General features: G+C 39.8%; 1 protein-coding gene across 1 annotated transcript in view; it reads right to left on the bottom strand.

Moving 5' to 3' along the window:
• The window catches only part of LOC127526378 (gastrula zinc finger protein XlCGF57.1-like), a 669858-nt gene extending 651668 nt beyond the window's left edge, over positions 1 to 18190 (bottom strand). Inside the window, exon 1 of the mRNA XM_051921763.1 lies at positions 18106 to 18190. The gene's annotated coding sequence lies outside the window, so the exon portion shown is untranslated. The remainder of the gene's footprint in view (positions 1 to 18105) is intronic.
• Between the last annotated feature and the right edge of the window lie 3779 nt (positions 18191 to 21969).

Below are 21969 nucleotides of genomic sequence, written 5' to 3'. Positions count from 1 at the left end.
AATCCATTCACTTCATGATATTCCTGCTTTCTGAAAATTTAGAATGCTAAGATAAATACTTGATATCATTTTCATGATGAAATGCATTAAAGCAGGTATTAAACATGCACGGTAGTGAGGCGGTAGTGCTGCTCCCTCGCAGTAAGGGGTCCCCAGGTGTATGTTCAGTGTAGAGAACTTTATGGCAGGTGTGACGAGGCTCCTAAAAACTGGATGTATGAATAGCTATCGCACAGGTTTAACTGAAATATCGTGTAAATGTTGGGTTTGTGATCTGCTGGTCAGAGACACGAACACAGAATTCAATGCATGTTCTTCTGAGCGGGCTATCTTTATTACATGCATGCTGTCTCTATCTGACGTACCAAAACCCCAGTTCTTATCCTTCCTTTTTCTTTCACCACATAACCAATCACCACACGATAAACGTCTTTGTGAAATTAAAACTAGTTATAAACTTAGCCCACGGAGTGTTCAGAACTTTAAAAATATTTTCGTTATACATGTTTAATTATGCCATCCATTCAGAGTTGCGCCCATCTCTGAACGAGTCGCCAGCACATCGCAGGATGAATACGAGCAAAACATACACTAGCAGGGTCAATATAGCACAACAAAACCCCACATCCTACATGACTTTGAAAGGAAACTGAACCACGCCCAGTAAACCCACCAGAAAAACATGAAAATGCAAGGCAGGCACGCTGCCGTGCCCCCATATGATTAATGCATGCTTTAATGCATTTCACCATGAAAATTAAGTATTTATCTTAGCATTCTAAATGTTCAGAGAGCAAGAAGATCATGAAGTGAATGTATTCTGTGCGGCGATTGCTGCCGGCACCTCCTCTTAGTGCAAGAAGAAGTCAGTTTAAGAATCTCGGAGAATACTTAACACAAAGCATTTAATGTGCTATATACAGTAACTTATGACGGGGTTTGAGAAAATCTAGTAAATTAAATATTCATTTTACGATGAAGTTTAGTTTACAATGTTCTACTTTAATGACAAATTACGAGAATAAAGTCAACATGTCGACTTTAATCTTCACATAAACGGCGAGAATAAAGTAGAAATGGCGAGAATAAAGTCAACATGTCGACTTTATTCTCGTCATAAACATCAAGATTAAAGTGGAAATCTCGAGAATAAAGTCAACATGTCGTCACACTATTACACAGTACCCAGGTACATTACACTGTATTGAAAATAAATAAAACAAGTACAACTTGGCTTGCAGTATTATCCAGTAGTATAGAAACAGTATTTACACATCTGACCTTTTAAAACTAAAGTATCTCCAGGCGACGGACGTGACTCCTTTTTTTCGGCAAAAGTTCTTCTGTTCATCATTTTCAACTTTATCGTCGGCTTCAGTTTCAGAATGTTCTCTGTCCATTTTCACCGCACAATACCTACGCTACCACTACCTATTTGGTGGTGTAGCAGTGAAAAAGAGCCCTTGTGCAACAAATCTGCGTTTAGCGGTGTAGCAGTGAAAAAGGTCCCCACTTGAACAGTTTCCCGCTGCGCCACGTTCCGAACGTCGTTTAGGCAATTTAAACCGGTGTTGCGGTACAAGAAAAATCCATATCATAAAAAAAATAAAAAACGGTTTTCGGTATGAACCGGTATACCGCCCAGCACTAGCTCTCGATTATGGCAAAAAGAAAAAAAGACGTTGCCAGTGAATTCAGAATTTCGCCATCAACACTGTCAACTTTCTTAAAAGACAGAGCAAAAAAAAGAAGAAAAATCTCGGGTTGCCAATGTATGTGAACTGCTGCATTTGAAGACGCCGAAAAAGCCGTTTTGATGTGGTTCAGTGATGCTCTTTCAAGAAACATTCCTATTAATGCGGCACTCATTCAAGAAAATGTGAGGTTTGTAAACTCTCTTGGGCTGTCCCTCAACTAGACAGCACGCCGAAGAGCGTCCCAAAGTCCAAACTCCGTGTCTATGGAAGACTGTTTATCTGTTGCCGGGGCAACAACCTGCTCAAAGCTGTGCTGCGTCTCTCTGCCAAAGCAAACAGAAAAGATATCAATGGGTGATATGCAAGGAACATTGTAAATGCAGGTAACAGGATTACTTGATCACTGATCTGGCCACGACCCTGCATGACTGCTGTGTCCGAGTATAGCAGGGTGGCAGATCACGCTACAATAAATAACTGTGCCGTTCCTGTTTCAAGCTGAATAAAGCTGGTTTTGCTAAAGTACTGAGACACAGACTCATGTTTTGGGGTGCAAGACAGGGACTTATAGTGCGACCCCAATCTTTTAGGATTTGCTTCTGTGTCGCTTCACTGCAGCGCTAGGAGCCTGTTTTTGCCCTGGCTGCAGATGCTGCAATTGTGCTTCGGGACACACCTCAGTGTGTAATTCCCATTGGGTGGGGAGGGCCTCAAGAGTTCAGAAACCTCACAATATGAAGAAGAAAAGGATGATTCGGCTCCTGCTTGGTAACTGTGTTGCCCACAACATGCTTCCTAATTTAGATAATGTTCGCGTTGAATTCCTCCCAACCAATTGCACAACAGTGCTTCAGCCATTGGATTTGGGCATCATTTGCACTCTGAAAGTGTTTTATCATAAGGAAATGCTGAGAAAAATTATTGTCAGCATAACTTGTAGGCAGGAGGAGATTAAAATTAATGCCAAAGAAGCTATGGAAATGATTGCAAACGCCTGGACACAAGTTAAAGAAAGCAATTATAGTAACAAATACAGAATCTCATTACAATGAAATAATTTTTAGGTCCTTAGGAGTTCGTTGTAACAGAATTTTACCTGTGTATTCTTACCATTAATTGATAATATAATGACAGAGGTTGAGTCTGCCCAAAATACCTTCTTTCAGGCTGTGTGTGTGTTCCTCCTAGCATTTAAAAGCAAATATTGGAACTGTGTCATCTGACCACAGAGTTTAAAGATACTTCAGCCAAATTTTTGATGGAAAAGTATGCATGAAGATATTTGGGATGATACAAGCTACATGTTGGACTGCACCGGTACCATTATGTTCATGGGAGCAGTAAACCATGGACTTTATTACTGATATGCCTTCCTCCAAGGGTTTTAATACAATTTTTGTGGAGGCAGATTGAGTTTTGAAATGTGTGCATCTTATTTAATTCTACTAAACACCTGGCAGGTCTCTTTCTATAGGGTGGTCCAGATCTTTATGCAATTTTCATTATGCTATAACTAACTTTATTACATAGAAAAATCACTCGAAAAATCCCGGACCATCGAGAAGTGTGCGAACTGACGACATGAAGAATCGTCTTTGCGCTGAATGGGAATCGTCCCCACATAAATCAAAGTCATCCAGATGATCTGGATCTGCATAAATAGATCTGGACCACCCTGTAGAAAAGACTGATAGTATCTATGGTTTTCTGTATCAAGATGTATCAAACCGTGGTCTTCCATTTATTTCTTGCTTCTAGAAACTATTCTGTCAGAGATTTGGTTGTTCTATAAAACTTAAAATGTTTGGTTATCAGCCAGAAGCTAATGGGCAAATGTAAAGAATTAACAGAGGCCTACAGAAACACTTGTGCTGTTTGATTGGTCCTAATCAAGATGACTGGGTTGATTTTTTACCCATTGCTGACTCTGATAGGAATGTACCAGTTCACTCTGCTCCTACAATGTCACCATTTGAGTGCCTGTATGGTTGTCATTCTAGATTCCTTGAGTCACCTTCCTCTCCACTTTTCCATCTGTTTTTAAATAATTACATATGTAACAGTTTTGTGAAAAGTTGAATTTGGCTCAAAAACATTTTGAAAAGCTCTTGGCCAAATGATTTTCTGATTGCAAATGTAAGGCTACTCCTATCGTTAAAGTTGGGCAAAAGGTACGGCTAGAGACCCAAGACATCAGTCTACATAGTGACCCTTTTTAAACTGATACAGCACCAGAATAGTATTTATTTTGAGAAGATCATGCTTTTAATTCTGACTTTTTCCTTCACTCCATATAGTTTTTTGATGAACTCAGCCATGGTTTTTGGTGGATGGACTGTTCGTCTAAATCAATTGTTTTGAATTTTCGCAGTTTGCCTTAGCTATTTAAAAAAAAAGTAATAATTCCTAACACTAAACGCCTTTACTGGGTGGCATACAGTCATGTAGGCTGTACTAACTGAACTGTCTTCCTATAGTTAAAGTTTGTTTTTGCATTATTTGTCGAGTTCTGATATCACCAACACCCTCATAACACCCCCCCCCCCACCCCCAATCACTGTATTTTTGTAATTTTGATAAGTCATTTTCTTTACCCTTCCGTCATTCACATAAATTGTGGACATTTTGTGGCTGCTGACGTGGCTTAGCTCCATCACGTGATGTCATCTTGCCTCCTTATTTAAGATGGTGGCATGCTATCCTCCCTCTCCTAGCTTTGTCATAATTGGCCGTGTTCTTCAGATTTGATTTTCAGTGACAGATACTGTTCTGTTCCATTTATGCTAATCAGTTTGAAACAGCTTTGGTTTCCTGTCTGTTTTAACTCATTATGTGATTAATCATTTGTAAAATGTTAAATTCGATCATACCTGTGCATTTATTAGAGCCACCACTCAGTGAACAGTGCTACAAAATACAATTACTGAACTGAATCGACATTTTTTTCCTATTGCTCTAAAATGTATGAATTTCAAAAAGATTTCAAGTACTGTACCAACTTGTATTTTCGAAAACTTCAAAAATAAAAAAGCCACCACATCACAAAGATCAGCCCCTTTTCATATGGGGCAACTGAATTGACAGTAAACAGGAAATGGCTAAAAACATCAAAAATCCTTTAAAACTAATTTCATTGAATGTTTCACACGTTTTAGATGAAATCCTGCTTTATTTAATAATTATGTTTGTTTAACTCAGTAAAGTTCAGTGGACCAATTTTCTTCACATTCACAAAGTCGTTGCAATATCAGATTATATATTTACTAGCAAAATACCTGTGCTTCGCAGCGGTGAAGTACTGCTTTAAAATTTTAAATAATAAACTGAGGGAAAATGTACCAATAATTATTTGTTAAGGATCTCTTTGTATACCACGTTGTCAGCATCGCCCCTCCGGTTGTAATATGATGAAGCTGTGCGCTGAGCTTACTCTTGAGCATGCAACGTATAGTTGGCCTTGTGAAAAGCAATCTTGCCTCAAATCAATGCCAACCTTTTGTAGGGTCTGTCCCTGAGACTTATTAATTGTCATTGCGAAGCAGAGCCTTACTGGAAATTGGAGGTGTTTGAATTGAAATGGGAGATCAGAGGGTATAACAGGGATGCGAGGAATAAAAACTCTCTCCCCTGAACCACCACCAGTAAAAATAGTTGCCTCAATTAGGTTCTTTTGCAAGCATGTGACCTGAAGTCTCGTGCCATTACAAAATTTCGGTGGCTGTAAGTTTCTCAGTAACATTATTGGTGCCCCAATCTTCAAAATTAGATTATGCTCAGGAGTGCCTGGAGGATTCAGAGTGTGGACTGAGCTGCAGGCTATGGACGTACATATGTACGTAAGTAGGATTCAGTTAGCGTTGGGAACCCGCGTACCAAATTTCTTGAAGATGGGCCCATTAAGTAACAAAGACCGTTGGAAAGTTCAATATGGCGGCCGACAGTGGTGTCACACCACCGAAATAAGTATGTACATCGGTTTCGGTTAGCGCAGGGAAGCAGCCTACCAAATTTTGTGAAGATGGGGCCATAAATAAGAAAGTTTAACATGGCGGACATTGTCGACCGTTACATGTAGAATTTCGAAATGAAACCTGCTTAACTTTTTTAAGTAAGTACACGTACACGGGAAGTTGGAGAGTTCATGATGAGTGAGTCAGTGAGGGTTTTGCCTATTATTAGTATAGATGTATATGTGTATGTATATATATGTGTGTGTGTGTATTTTATATTATTATATTATAATCATCAACATTAAAAGAAATAAACATTTGAAATACATCAGTTTGTGTGTAATGAATGAATCTAATATACATGTTTCACTTTTTGAATGGAATTACTGAAATAAATCAACTTTGTCATGATATTCTAATTTTATGACCAGCACCTGTATATGGTTTTGGCATCCAAGCGCTTTTTTTCCAACCTAGAAGATGTCTCTTGAGATCCGTTTAATCGCCTCGTTGATTGCATGTCTTCCAAGGTAGTTTCAATCCCCATTTCCTGCACCGAGTCATCTCCCCTTTTATGAGTGACTGTGTTAGTGGCCGTACTTTGTACAGGTCTTTGAACGCACTGAATACTTGTAACTGGTGTCGCCCGTCGGCTACTTTCGACAGGGAATGGAAGCAATTGTCGAGTAACAAAAATGATTTGTAAGTGATTTCGCATTGAAGAAATAGTAAAAACTTGATCACTTGGGTCAATACCTAAAGAAATACACACAGCAAAGGCAATTGAGAATACACCAGAATCTGTATGATTTAATTGTTGCTGTGCGTCTTCAAAAACTATGGGAGGTTTGTAAGGAAACAAAGCATGAAGGGAACGAAGCTGCTCTTCGGTGAGGTTGAATTTTTTATCAGCGTTTAAACTGTCATAGACATGAATTACAGCACCATCATAATAGGTACACACCCAGTGAGTCACTCTTTCAGTAGCTGCAGAAGGTAATATTTGAATATGTTTTGCATTTTGTGGAATGGGCATTATAGGTATGTCAGGAGTCCACATTAGCAAAACCTCTTGAGGTTGGAAAATTGTATGCACAGCTAAAATTTCGTTGAATTTGCTCATGTGATCTGTTGATAAATAATCATTATTTAACAACTCATTCATTGCAAAATCTGACAGTGGTAAGATCACTCCTTCCATAACACTAAACACAAACACTAAGTAGACACTAACACTAAAAAACGGCAACACCGCCGGGAAGAACACTAAATGAGATAAAGTAAAAGTCTACTAAACTTCTTTATTATAACTGCTTTATTATAGCAGGTGAGGGGACGCTGGCGCACGCTTCTGTCGCCACTCCTCCCTGTTAACAACACTTTTCGCAAAATTCGCCTTAATTCTGCACTCTCTTACGCTTGTTTTATTTCGTTTATTGTACGTATAGTTCGTGGATACAGCTGACTCGAATTGCATGGATTTGGCTTAATATTTACAGATTTTATGGACTTCACTTTACTGGGAACAGCTGAGTCTGTGGATCACGGGACGAGACCTACGAACATTTCTTTGTACGTGGCGATCTAGCACCTCAGGATGATCCGTCTCCGTGATTATATTCGCTATGCTGATCTGCTCCCGTTTCATCTTACAGTACCCTACGACCGGGAACTGATCTGATGTTCATACTAACCTGGCTTATGGCTCCAGGGCGATCACGACTGAAATTACCAAGCGTTACTGTTTATGGCTGTGTATTGGAACATCCAAATCCTGCTTCCTCCTCCTGCTGCTTGCTATCGCTGCTCACCTACGCTACCACACCCGCCTGTCCTACCGGCTGTGTTGTGCTGTGTTGCTTCTACACTGCTATCAGCTAAGTATCACTCACTATTTCAGCGCTTTGAGTACTGAGAAAAGCGCTATATAAATGTAATGAATTATTATTATTTATTATTAAACACTAAAGTACAAAAACGAAGTAGAAAGTAACACTAAACCGCAACACCGCCGGGAACACCGGCATACCGCGTCTACTAAACACTAAGAAACACTAAAGGAAAAAATACTATTCAGTAAGTACCGCGTCTACTAAACAGTAAATTAGTAAAAGAGAAAGGACTAACCGCGTCAGCTGCGGAGCTCAGCTCGGAGCGAAATGAAGTGAATGGGAGGGGAGATGATCACGTGACTCCAACACCCGCCTTAACTCTCCGTCCCTCCACAAACACACAAACACAGCCACACGGATCCCAACTCTCCTTTATATATATATATAGATAAATTTGAACAGGACTGGTTTATCCATTCACAGGTTTTGCACTCCAGTGATGCACAGAGATTCTTGCACACAGGCAGACGTGAAACACTTTCATTCAGAGGGGTCTAAATTGTTCAAATTTATTGAACAGTCAAATGGGTGACATGTCTACTCCACAATACAACATATGGAGAAAGTAAAAAGGCAATACATTATAGTTTGAAAGGGTTTCTTTAAAGAAAGTTAGAAACAAACAGATTTGATTTTTCTGTAACTTCACTTTAATTTGTCTAAAATCTATTAAAAGGTTTTCTTCATAATAAAGACATTAAGCTAATGATTATTATTAAAAAGAGATACAATCCAAACCAAGGAAATTGTGAACTGATAGTGTTGGTTGAAAAAACTGCAAGAACAACTCAGCCAGGCCTCCTCATTCCAGTCCACAGGATTAATTGTTTCTGTTCCTTATACTTTAAAAATGAAACCAGCATTTTTAAAAAAGCCTTTGTTTCTAAGCAGAGTGAAAATGCAAGAAAGAACCCTTCAGGTAAATCATAACTGCCTTATTTTATTTTAGCACATACCTTCTCCAGTTTGATTTGGACACAATTTCTTCTCTGGCCTCACTGTGTTAGTCTTTGAGGATTCTGATGGCTTGTGGGCTTTACTGTCCTTCAAGGAGCAGCGTCTGCCCAAACTGGAGCCCAATCTGTTTAAGTCTTCATCTGGGCCCATATATTGAGGATTACAGTCTTTCACCTTCATACGGTTTATAATTTTGTGGGGTCTCTGAATGTTAGTACTACCCTTTCTTTTGTTCCTCTTTCGAGAGACATCCTCTTCACATTGAGATTCTTTCTGTAAACTCTTCTGGCCAGCTAGATACATTTTTGGCATCTTCTACACATAGAAAAAAAAAACACAGGGTTAAATTAATTCAGAAGTGCAATACAAATGTAACACATTTATGTCCCATTTTTCTATGTCTTCATCAGTTAAGAAAGAAGCCAAGTCAAGTTATTCACCGAGACCACATGGGCAGAGTAAGTAATCAATCTTCATACCAGGTGACCAGATATGAAACAGTCTCAGGGAGTGTCTCATGCCTTTACGACACACCATTATGACTCGACACCATCTGTTGATATTAGGGATGTTATGATATTAGAACTTTTGTATGTGATACACTAATATAACACAATGTTACAATGCTGGATACCCTTTGATACCACAGCAAACACAGAAATCTTATTCACCCCCCCCCCCCCCCATTAAAGAAGTACTGGTATTCATAAATCTCAAAATATAATGCAAGCCTTGAAATGTAATGTGGGGCAGAGATGGAGATCCTCAGTGCAATAGCACAAGGTAGGGTTTACAATCTTGGTGGGAGTTTCAGCACAGAGTTTATAAAGAATGATATATCATGAACTGTCTGATTTATCTTAGCATGTGCACATTTCTAATCATTCTCGGACAGTAGTTGAAAAACACTGCTTAAAATCCAAACTAAAAATTAAAATTCAAAACATTATTATACTGTTGAATTACTGAATTCCAAGATTATTCAGGATACTTTTACATTTAAATAAAAACTCTAAGATGTTTTTGTAACAACATGGTTTTAAAGTCTAGTTAATCACAGACCCATTCTGTTTGAATTGCAACAAATGCTATTGCAAGATTTAAATTTGCATCATTAGCTGGTTAAAAAATATTACTAAAGAGCAATATTTAACATTCAATACTGTTAGGATCCCAGAATTTTGTTAATAGTTAATGTTAAGGAAGGTTTATACAAGTTAGGCCTCAGGATTATGTTAAAAAACAGGGGCATATGAAGGAGGAACTTAAAATCGCTGATCAACTTGTCTAATGTGAAACTGCCCCAAGCTTACAAAATCCAAAGCCATTATTCAAGTCACAGCCTTCATTTACATAATCTTAGCGAGATGGCGGCAGTTGGCGGTGTGTCCCTGTAAAGATGGACGCCTAATGTGAGACACCCAATGTCTGACTTCAATTAGCCTGCGACTCGCTAAGATAAATTTAACAGGTTTGATTTTGTTTTTAGTCTTAGGGGCAGACTGTGTGTGCAGGAGAGCAGACAACCAGTGAATGTTTCCCTGAAGTAGAAGGCATAGAGTTAAGTGAAGAGGATTAAGAAACTGCAAGTTTTTAACCTAACAAAAATAAGAGATGTTCCTCTTTCTGTTGTTTCGTGTTTCGGATAGCAAAACAAAAGGGGAAAAAAATAAAAGGTGAAGATTGCTGCTGAAGAGCTACAGCTGTTAACCCTTTGTACACCACAGGTGTCATCAGCAGCACGCTATTGGCTGTTAGAAACAGGGCAGAGCACGACTCTGCTGAATGGTTGTTTAAATAAACATTGGTCTCGTCTGTTTATAGGAGATGGACGTTTGAAGCAGAGCCCTGCTAGCAGCAACTTTATTTTCCCACGTATTTTATATTATTTAGAGGTATCCTGTATTTAACCCGACCAAAGAACTTCCACTACAATATACAAGCATGAGTAACAAGAAGAAAAGTCAGAAAGAACCGAAAAAGAAACTTAAAGACACTTCAAAGTCTGGACAAGACATCCGGCCCGAGTGCAAGGTATGGCCTCTCGGAGACTGACCTGGAACAGGCAGATGAATGCGCAGATCTCCTGGCACCCCGCTCCATTATATTGTCTCCATTCGAGAGTGAAAATGGGAGCGAAGGTGCTAGTGATGCAGGTCACGCTGGATCGCCGATTTCTGAGGATCATTCGAGACTAGAAAAGGCCCTGCAGGATATGCTCTCATCTACACATCGCGAGCCCGCAGCACCTGCTGTAACAGGAGCTGCATTTCCACTCGCGGAGCACGAAATCCGAAGCGAACTGTCCGAATTGAAAGAGGTGATTGGTACACTGGCTGCCGCCATGGCTACGGCCATAAATGAGCTTAAGAAGGATAACAAGAATGAGCTTACGAAATCTAACATTGAGCTTAAGAACGAGCTTAAGAAGGATATCATCGAGATTAAAAAGGATAATAAAGACCGGGAAACGTGTCTATTTAAATGTTTTGACGTGAACTTTAAAAGTATGTTGGAGAAATTAGAGGAACACATCGAAGAAACTAGATCCAAACTGAAAATGCTTACCGACCAGATTAAAGATGTTACAGATCAGCTGGATGACGTTAAGCAGGCATTCATGGCTTGAGTTGAAACAGCGGAACAATTTCAGTCTAACGCTGATGAAAAAGCCACAGCTGCGAATTCCGAATGCAAAAAACTTGGAGACAGACTCGCGGCCATGGAAGATGGGTACAGAAGAAATAATATAAGAATTGAGGGTATACCTGAGAAACGAGAAAGCTCAAGCCCAGTGAAATTTGCAGTAGAATTACTCTCTAAAATAATTGGAGATGATTTTAAATTCGACATTGAGATAGCAGCTGCTTATCGCACATACAGGTCAAGTACCTTTAAACCTAGGTCTTTTATTGTCCGCTTCGAGTGACTGAGATGTAAGCTTGATGTGATGGCACTTCTCAGACACAAGCAAGACATATTTGAAAATAATCTTATTCGTATTTTCCCCGACTTCTCACCATTAACAGCTGTAAAACGTGCAGCCTACTTTGACATTAAAAAGTTGCCACAGAAAGCCAATATCAAATACAGCCTCTTGTATCCCGCCAAACTGAAAGTGGAAGTTCAAGATCAATATTATGTTTTTTCAAGCAAGGAAGAAGCTGAAAAGGAATTAAAGAAGCTGTTTCCGACACTCTTTTGAAAGTTAATAAGGCGCCGTATTCTATCAAGGCATGGGAAGGACCTATCATCTGCTCTCGGATCCACTCTTAAAGAGACTGGTATTATAATTATAAATCCTTTTCTTTATCTGGACATTATATGTTTATGTCTTAATTAGAGTCATAGACGTGAGTGTGGAAGTGTGGAAGTAATTAAAGTAGGATTTTTTTTTTTTAACTACCTTAAAGTAGACTGTTTAACATCATACTCTGGGTTTATTGCAATTTCTAGTATTACATTACTATTACATTTATACTATTACATTATACTATTACACTAGGAATTACCATGTTTATCCTAGACTACTTTTTAAAATGATTCACAGGGTTCATTTTTTTTTTTTATCTTAATATCTTAAAATTGCTGAAGATTAGAGCGGCACGGTGGCGCAGTGGGTAGCACTGCTGCCTCGCAGTTGGGAGACCTGGGGACCCGGGTTCGCTTCCCGGGTCCTCCCTGCGTGGAGTTTGCATGTTCTCCCCGTGTCTGCGTGGGTTTCCTCCGGGCGCTCCGGTTTCTTCCCACAGTCCAAAGACATGCTGGTTAGGTGGATTGGCGAATCTAAATTGGCCCTAGTGTGTGCTTGGTGTGTGGGTGTGTTTGTGTGTGTCCTGTGGTGGGTTGGCACCCTGCCCAGGATTGGTTCCTGCCTTGTGCCCTGTGTTGGCTGGGATTGGATCCAGCAGACCCCCGTGACCCTGTGTTCAGATTCAGCGGTTTGGAAAATGGATGGATGGATGCTGAAGATTATTTTAAGCTTATAGACTGTTAATGATTATATTTTCAGCAGGTGGTATTTAGAATTCAGCTGCAATAGATATCTCTTTGCTTTAATTCTCTAATACCGATGTGGGGTGGGGTTTGTTTTGTTTTGGACGTGCTCTGTCTCTTCGTATGTCAGAGGACCAGGACATCGTGAAGTGGGATCAAGCCTCATGTGGGGAGGCAAAATGGGGGGTGGTGGGATAAAAGGGGGGAGAGAACGAGAGCAGGCTATATCTAATCTATTCTTCTAATCCCTATAAATATCAATGCAACGATAGGCTAAAATGCAATAACTCATGGGGAATCTTGAAACTAAGATAAAAACTGCCTTATTACCAGTTAAGAATATAAAATGACATTATAAACTCAGAATCAATGTCTCCATGATGGGACAGTTAACTTTGTGAGCTGGAATGTTAAAGGCCTGAATCACGAATTAAAGTGAAAGAAAGTATGCTCTCACCTAACAGGCTTAAACGCTAAAATAGTATTTCTACAGGAGACCCACTTACTAACCAAGGATCAGTTCAGATTACAAAAAGACTGGACTGGCCAAATGTTCCATTCTAGCTTTATAAAGAAAACTAGAGGGGTGGGAATTCTCATACATAGAACAGTTCCATTTGTAGCATCAGATGTAGTATTGGACCCTGAAGGGAGATATGTGATGGTCATGGGCAACTTATATAACAGTAAAATGATTTTGATAAATGTTTATACACCCAATGTCGATGATAAGGAATTCATGCAAAATCTATTTGCATCCATTCCCAATGTGAACACTCATAAAATTATAATGGCTGCGGACTTTAATTGTGTTTTAAATCCACATTTAGATAGGACTCCTGTGACAGGGGGGACAACATCTAATACTGCAAAGACAATTACACAGTTTTTAAATGATCACAACTTGTCAGACCCCTGGAGGTTTCTTAACCCAAACTCAAGAACATATTCGTTCTACTCACCAGTGCATTATTCTTTTATAGATAATAATTTCCTGCCTACGATTAGATCATGCAAATACGACACAATTGTTATCTCCGACCGTGCCCCTCTAGTCTTGGAGCTAAAATCATTAAGCCCCTCACACTCATTTCGCAGATGGCGCCTTAACCCTCTTCTACTGGCAGACGAGAACTGTACAGAATTTATATCCAAACAAATCAGCTTCTTCCTAGAGACAAACACACCCACAGAGGTTTCTGCAGGAACACTCTGGGAAACCCTAAAGGCCTTCTTAAGAGGACAGATTATTTCATATCTTTCCCACAGAAATAAATTAGAAACCAAGAAAGTGTCAGAGCTAAGAAGCAAAATTACTAGAACAGATGAAGAACAAGCCAAGCATCCAAGTGAAGCTCTCCACAGGAAAAGGCAGGCCCTGCATACATTTTCCCATTGGGATTAATAAAGTATCTATCTATCTATCTATCTAGAACTTAACATCTTAACAACTAAAGAAACTGAACAACTTATTTATAAGTCTAGACATCATTACTATGAACACTGAGAAAAAGCTAGTAAGCTTTTACCTCAACAAATTCACAAACAAGAGGTTCACAATGCAATACCAGTAATCACCAACATGAATGGAGAAGAAATTATTGACCATAAAAATATAATGCACGTATTTAGAGATTATTATAAATCCTTATATTCTACTGAGCTCAAAGAAGACAACACACAATCTAATGCATTTCTGTATACATTACAGACACCACAAATAGATGCTTTCAGTGCTGAGGAACTGGATAAACCTCCAACGCTAACAGAATTACTAGATGCAATAAAGTCACTTCAAAGTGGGAAATCAGCAAGCCCTGATGGTTACCCCGTAGAATTTTATAAGAAATTCTCCACTCAGCTAGCTCCTCTCTTATTGACAACATTTACAGAAGCTAAAGACAACCAAATACTACCTCAAACATTTTGTCAAGCATTAATCACCGTCTTTCCTAAACAAAATAAGGACTTGTTACAATGTGCATCATACAGACCAATTTCACTCCTGAATAATGATGTTAAGATACTCTCAAAAATTGTAGCTAGAAGTATGGAGAAAGTGCTGCCCTCGGTAATACCACAGGATCAAACTGGATTTATTAAAGGCCGACACCTATCTTCCAATCTCCGACGCTTGTTTAATGTTATATATTCACCAGCAAAATCAAACACCCCAGAGATATTACTATCATTAGATGCAGAAAAAGCATTTGATATGATTGAATGGAACTACCTTTTCACGGCACTGGAGAAATTTGGGTTTGGCCCGAATATTTGTGCATGGATCAAACTACTGTATACCAATCCAGAAGCTTCAGTTTGTATTAACAACATTTGCTCAGACTACTTTAAACTAGAACGTGGTGCCAGACAAGGATGTCTCTTGTCACCACTGCTGTTTGCAATCTCCATTGAACCACTGTCGGTTCACTGCTGAAATTCTCATCAGATAAAGGGGATTGTCAGAGAAGGACTGGAACAGAAAATTTCTCTATATGCAGATGATATGGTTTTATATATATCAGACCCAGAAAACACAGTCCCTGCAGTTTTAACAGCACTAACAGAATTTCAAAATATGTCTGGTCTTAAAATTAATCTGAATAAAAGTATTCTCTTTCCAGTGAATTCATAAGCATATAATATTAGACTGGACACCCTACCTTTTACCTTAGCAGATCAGTTTAAATACCTAGGGGTAAATATCACAAGTAAACATAAAGCTCTTTATCAACAAAATTTTGCCGTCTGTATGGAAAAAATTAAGCAAGACTTGCATAGATGGTCAACCCTTCATCTCACTCTAGCCGGAAGAATTAACATTGTTAAGATGAATATCCTTCCTAAACTTCTCTTTTTATTTCAAAACATTCCAATATACAGTATATCAATAAATCGTTTTTTAAACAGTTAGATTCAACAATAACCTCATTCATTTGGAACTCAAAACACCCACGTATCCGAAGAGCGACCCTACAAAGACCTCAGGCAGAAGGTGGCATGGCTTTACGTAATTTTCAGTTTTATTACTGGGCAGCAAACATACAAGCCATAAAAACCTGGACACAAATAAATGAACATACACAGGCTTGGTCCGCAATAGAAGTAAAATCCTGTAGTACTTCTTTATACTCCATGCTCTGCTCTCCAATAAATGAAAGTTATCGCAAATATACTAATAACCCAATTGTGCTTTACTCACTCAGAATATGGAACCAACTTAGAAAGCATTTTGAGATGGAAAATCTTTTATCAGTGGCACCTCTGCAAGAGAACCACCTCTTTCAACCCTCGCAAACATATACAGTTTTTAATACCTTGAAAAGTTTTGGGATTAAAATGCTCAGAGATCTTTATATAGACAACATATTTGCATATTTTGAACAATTACATTCAAAATTCAACCTCCCAGCTACACATTTCTTTCACTACCTTCAAATTAGAAATTTTGTTAAACAGAAATTGCCCGATTTCCCCCACCTCGCACCTTCCACAATGCTGGAAAAAATACTGCTCAGTTTCGAGGAATTAAACACCATTTCCGCATTATATAAAATCTTATTAGAGTCCCTACCTTTCAAAGATCCAAGAGGACATTGGGAAGAAGATCTCTTAATCAATATATCAGAAAAGGAGTGGAAGGTAGCAAAGCAGATAATTCACTCGAGTTCTATATGCGCAAAGCATAGAATTATTCAACTAAAAATTCTATATCGAGCTCATCTGTCTCGCTTAAAACTGTCCAAAATGTTTCCAGGCCAGGATCCAACCTGCGAGCGCTGCAACCAAGCTCCTGCCTCACTGGGTCACATGTTCTGGGTCTGCACCAAATTAACATCATTTTGGACAAAAATTTTTAAGTGCCTCTCAGACAGCCTTGGGGTCACAATCCCTCCTAACCCATTAACAGCTGTGTTCGGTGTTCTTATAGACGAACTAGAAGTGGAGAAGGACAAGCAAACGGTGATTGCATTCACTACACTTTTGGCACGCAGACTTATTCTGTTAAATTGGAAGAATCCTAACTCTCCTCTGATAAGTCAGTGGGAAACCGATGTTTTATATTATTTGAAATTGGAAAAAAATCAAATTCTCAGTTAGAGGATCTGTACAAAATTTTTTCAAAACCTGGCAGGATCTAATCAATAATATTTTAGAATAAGAGAAATAACTATTACCGCATTTAATTCCCTTCTCCATCTCTTATTTACCTATATATTTATTTCTCCCTTTCTTTTATTTATTGTTGCCTTATTAAAAAGCCCTAAGCAATTCTCCTTTGGCTTAGCCCTCCTTCTCAGGGGTGGGGTTTGATTTGTCCTCAATTGTGTTTGGTTATAAATTGATCTATTTGTATGGAATGATTACAATAAAAATTAATAAACAGGAAAAAAAATTAACATGGTTAGGTGATGAGATCAGTGACTGTCGTTGGCAAATCTGACATGCTCCAGGACAAAAATATTCTTCAAAACAACTTTGTCATTATCAACAACTTTGAAACAAGTTTCAAGTTTATCAACTTCATCTTGTTTAAGTACACTCTGCACACATCACAAATATTTTAGTAATTAACACATTATTAAACTCCTATTAAACAGCAGCACCTCCCAGTATTGTGAGATTGGCACGGTGGAGGCCTTGTGTGCCTCAGTCTCTCTTAATGCTCCATTTGTGCTTCTGAAGGACCAGTGTGCTATTGGTAACCCTAAAAGGGGGGGACCAGAGTAAAAGCGGCTCATTATTGACCTTCATGAATACTCTAATTAAATGAAAGTGAGTCTTGTGCAGAAGATAGATGCCAGTCCTGACAGTTCACCTAAGAGTGGCACAAAGACGTGACCCACACAGCCCACCTCACCACCCTGGTCCAGTGCAAAACAAAAACAAATAGAAGTTATTGGGGTACAGGAAGAAAACCAGAGTACCTGTACAGGGCAGGAGCCAGCTATAGACCATCATAGGGTACACTCACATTCAAGTCCACAACCACACCAAGACAAGTTAGAGTTGCCAGGCAACTAAACCTGAGCATCTTTAGAGAAGTGGAGAAAATAAGAATAAAAGAGCAGCCATGGAAACTGCATAGAGACTTAAAAAACAGGCTGAGATTCAAATTCATTCTGACAGAACTGTAAGGCAGGAACACAAAGTTGCCCGAGGGACTCCTCACCGCTCTTTCAATGTCACCAACCACGCAACTGTCAGAACTGAGCGCCGCGCAGTGACAAAAGAGAAACAAAGGCAGAAATCAAAGCGTCTTACGTGTGGAATGGCCGTCTGCTCGATGCCGGCGATTCGCGAAGGAAACGACAAAAGGACACTCGGAGGGGAATGAACAGGCGCCAGCGGTGTGACTGGGCGCTACGAATTAAAATTTGGGATTCAGCCACGTGAAGTGAAGTGAACTGCTGATACGAATGAACAGCAATGGCACGCGGGTGACCACAGGAGGATTCACTCGAGCAAAGTTCGGCTGGGGGCAAACGAACACGAACTCGCCGCGCGCGGTGATTCTAAAGGAGCGAATGAAAACTCACACGTCCATAAAGCGCATCTCCAAAGTACTTACTGTCTGCCTCTTGCCATAAAGCACATCTCCAAAGTACTTACTGTCTGCCTCTTGCCGATGAGATTTTTTCTGAACTCGATCACACTTCTGCCTCAATCAACAACAGCCTTGCGTCAGCGGCAGTGTGGCTTCAGGAGCCGTCGCACTGGATGACGTCAGCCTGTCGCCGATTTCGGGTTAATACGCTGTAGCTGGGGAGAGGCTGGGTGGCTCAGTGTCCTGCTGCCTTATAGGATTACTCGTCCTGAGCCTCACGGAGTGGCAGTATTTGGAAATTGGAGTAACAGTGCCATCTACTGGTCATTTAAACACACAGCAGTTTATGTTTAAATAACTGAAAATGTGGTGGTTGTAATTCGTCTGCCTGGGTAATCTATAACGGATTAGTGTTGCCATTTTGATCGTTTTTGTTTGTATTCGCAGCTCATTGGTATTTATGTACTTAATGTAGTTCTTTGCTTCTTTATTTTTTCTGTTTAGATACACCACCCACCCACCAACACACACACACTTATCTATTATATTTGCTGCAGAGTCCGTATTGGTGTTCACACTACTCTCTGGTGTGGCTGCTGCTCTTTCTGTCTGAAGAGTTAGTCCTGCTGGGGTTCGATCAGCCCAGTAACGTCTAGCGGTCCCTCACAACGGGAGTGTATGAATATACCGAGGCATGTTTAGCATACAGCTGATGACGTGTTCATCTAATATAAATAAGGCCATATATGGACATCCTGTATTAAGTTACACAGAGATACCTGATACTTCAAGTCCGGAGTGACCTTGAGGGGTTGCATACTTGAATGAACCCATCCTACTTACAGTACTCAGACAAAAAGAAATATAACTGAAAAAAAAAAATAAAAAAAATATAAATATATAGGTTTTCTGCTACAGCCGCCACTACCCGCTGTGATAAGAAAGACACGCGATAAAGTAAGAAAATATGAAAGGCAATATGGAGCAGGATAGATAGATGAATGAAGAGATGGCAAAGGTGCTATATAACAGATATTAAAGGCGCAATATAAAAGTGAGGGGGGACAATGTGTAACCCTGTTATCTGATGGCTCTCCCATATAGCACCTTTCACGTCTTTCTCTGGGTGACATGTTGTATGTTGATTGACATATGCAAATACAAATTTCACTGGACATGTGACAGTAAAGGGCCAATCCAGCTATCGTGTAAGCTTTATAGTCAAACAAAACGATTTGATCTGGAAATGTAAAAGAACAAAGGACGGTATCTAGAGAGACACTGGGCATCGCGCACTGGTTTTAATGGTTTGTCTGTCTGTTTCTTAAATGTCTTGGGTATCAGCTGGTGTTTTATTACAAGTCCTCCAGTCCATCAAACCACTTGGTCACACTTTCGACGTTCCTGTGGTCCACAGAGTGAAGAAAAACTTTCTAAAATTTGTATGAAATCAGTCCTCAAGTTTCCGTCGGTGTCCCCATGTTCTCGTTTAAGAGTTTCTCGTACAGTAATGGCTGGGGTCCACTGCACAAATTCCAATGTGCAACACGCTCAGGAAAGATCATCCATGATGAACAGCCCCTCAGAGCTGACCCCCACAAGCCGATGACGAAACCTTAGGTCAGGTTTAAGACGCCGAGGTTGACATCACTTCACATCACTAAATGAAAACAAGGATATCTCAGGAGTGCAGGTGCAAGAGAAGGAGCGTCTGCGCATGACAAGCACATTACCGAACGTCATACCGACATCAGGCACGGAGCATGCGTGAAATCAAAACGCAAAAGCGGCGAGCCAAGTCAGAGAAGAGATCGGGAACAAGAAATGCACCTGTCAATCACGACACGTGCTATCAGATAGACAGGACACACACACACAAACACAATAAAAAGTCTCTTATTACGAAATTTGCGTAAACGAGCAGCACAGGCCCTCCCACTCGGAGAAATGCAAGCACACAAGTGCGCACCTGTCCTGTCCTGAGCGGGTCCCCCTTTTTCTATTTTGTCTCATATGTTTCAAATGGATGGCCTCCTTATTAATAATTCGAGTGTGATCGCTGATCCTCTACCGGCGATGTAACGAGTATGCTGAGCTACGAAGCCCCGTCACCCCGCCATGGCTCACATGAACACACAACTCCAAACCGGCGATGCGTTTATTTAAACATAAATCGTTTGTTTTTCTATGCATGCAATGGGCTTAATGTGTAAAATAATGTTACGCAGCTTTGTGATTTTGTGACTCAGTGGTGTTTTCTACCACACATCACTACTTTAAATAACGCTGGGCTAGGGAACAAGTCAGGATTAACAAGCGTATGTGTTTGAACGCCGTAAACGCTTAAAGACAATCCGGCGGCATTTCATTTTCCACATCCATTTGACAATAAATAAGAACTCCGGCCAAGTATTAATAATGTTGAGCTTACAAGAACTTTGATTTGGGGACTCGAAATTCATTTACAATGAAGCCAAAGCTTCGACTCCCCAGTTAAATAAACTGACAGACTCCTGATGTCCTCCACGCTGTTAACTTTACCTAAAATTAATTCCTAACGGCGGGGGAAACTGACTTCGGAAAACAGCCATCATTTACTCTCTTATAAAATGGCAACTTTGAACGATCTCAAACCCATATTCTTTTAGGCTTACAAATAAATCTTACCTTAAATTCAAACTGTTTAATGTCAATTCGGGTAAAAAGTCCACTGTATTCTAGAAGTTTCATTAACACGTCCTCCTGCATCCTCAAGTTCCAGAAAGTGAATGAGGCGCATGCGCAGACGAGTGCTATGTTTTCGAGTAACTTTAACTTGACTTCTGTGTGATAAAGTTTTTTGTTAAATTATTCTACTATATTGTATGAACTATTTTAAATAACATGTAATATAATCTTATAAACTGCATTTTTTAATGTTAAAAAATGGGTAACAGTATGAATTTTACCCAAAATTGCATATTTCGCATTAAAAGTAAATTACTGAAAGTACCTTTTATTCATTTTATATCTACTATATTTAGCACCCAAAAGTCATTTTATTCAGTGTGTATTTTCGACTGGCTTGGAAACATTTTGGGAATTTTCCAACAAGAGCTGACATCTGTGGTGTCTGAGAAGTCAGGGCTGAGCTACTTGCTCGTCCGCCGCCCTCACCCGGTTTGAGATGATGAGATGCCGTCGTTTCTGTCAGTTTTGGTTTACAACACTTAATGTCTGTGCCGATGAGGACATCCGCACAATACACAGAACAAACATGAGAGCAGACAAGAGCAACGTCAAGTCTGTGCTGCTGTACGGGACAAAATGCTGGCGTACCATCAAGAGTGACACGAAGAAGACTGAGGTATTCAACAATAACGGACTCCACAGAATTTGCCATATTATCAGGGCAGAGAAGATCTCAGATGTTGAGTTATATAAGAAGACCAACTCGCATAGTGTGGTGACGGAGATCAGGCGCCATAGAATGAAATGGCTTTGTCGTGTCCTCTGGATGGACCTGAAACGCATCCCGAAAGTAGCCCTGAATTGTACACCACCTGGGAAAAGGACCAAAAACAACCTGGAGAAGGACTGTGGAAACTGACCTGAAAGAATTACACCTTCAGTGGGGCGAAGAACAACACGCTGCCAACGATAGAATAAGATGGAAGCGGACTGGCACGGCCTCGTGTTCAGAAGGGAACTTGGAGACATAAGAATAAGGAAGGAGGTGCCTCTGTGGAGATGATGGAGCGAACTGAACAAGGACCGTCATGAGCAGAACTTCTGAACGCTAGATGGCGGTGTTTAGCTTTACACTTCTGAGCTGCAACATTCCTTGGATATTTTCCATTTTTTTTAGGGAGTAAACTTTCTGTGAAACCGAAACTTATCTTCAGCAAAAGAAAACGCATCTGCCATTTGTCGTCGTCTCGTTGGATAAC

The sequence above is a fragment of the Erpetoichthys calabaricus genome, assembly GCF_900747795.2.
Source record: "Erpetoichthys calabaricus chromosome 1 unlocalized genomic scaffold, fErpCal1.3 SUPER_1_unloc_23, whole genome shotgun sequence".
NCBI classification, from domain to species: domain Eukaryota; kingdom Metazoa; phylum Chordata; class Cladistia; order Polypteriformes; family Polypteridae; genus Erpetoichthys; species Erpetoichthys calabaricus.
The sequence above is the reverse complement of the archived record's forward strand: the minus strand, read 5'-3'. Positions and strand labels throughout refer to the sequence as shown.